General features: G+C 50.2%; 1 protein-coding gene across 1 annotated transcript in view; it reads right to left on the bottom strand.

Annotated features, from left to right (window-relative positions):
* Nucleotides 1-307, bottom strand: part of ZC2HC1A (zinc finger C2HC-type containing 1A) — a 33914-nt gene that overhangs the window by 28632 nt on the left and 4975 nt on the right. The window lies entirely within an intron of this gene.

Below are 307 nucleotides of genomic sequence, written 5' to 3'. Positions count from 1 at the left end.
TGGGCCGAGGGCACGGGTGCCAGGAGTGTGGTGCGCTGCCCTTGCTGGTGTGGAAACACGGGGCAGCCGAGTGAAAAGCACGAAAAATGGTTTTTGTGTTTGTAGGCAGTGGGTTCCTTGTCCTTTTCTCGTCATTAAAGAGGCACATATATGAAGGAAATGAATATAGAATCATAGAATAGCTTGGGTTGGAAGGAACCTTAAAGATCATATAGTTCCAACCCTCCTGCTGTGAGCAGGACTGCCAGCCACTAAATCAAGCATCAGACCAGGCTGCCCAGAGCCTCATCCAACCTGGCCTTGAACA

This window comes from Meleagris gallopavo, chromosome 3 (assembly GCF_000146605.3).
Source record: "Meleagris gallopavo isolate NT-WF06-2002-E0010 breed Aviagen turkey brand Nicholas breeding stock chromosome 3, Turkey_5.1, whole genome shotgun sequence".
NCBI lineage: Eukaryota > Metazoa > Chordata > Aves > Galliformes > Phasianidae > Meleagris > Meleagris gallopavo.
Note: the sequence above shows the minus strand (reverse complement) of the source record. Positions and strands in the feature narration are given on the sequence as shown.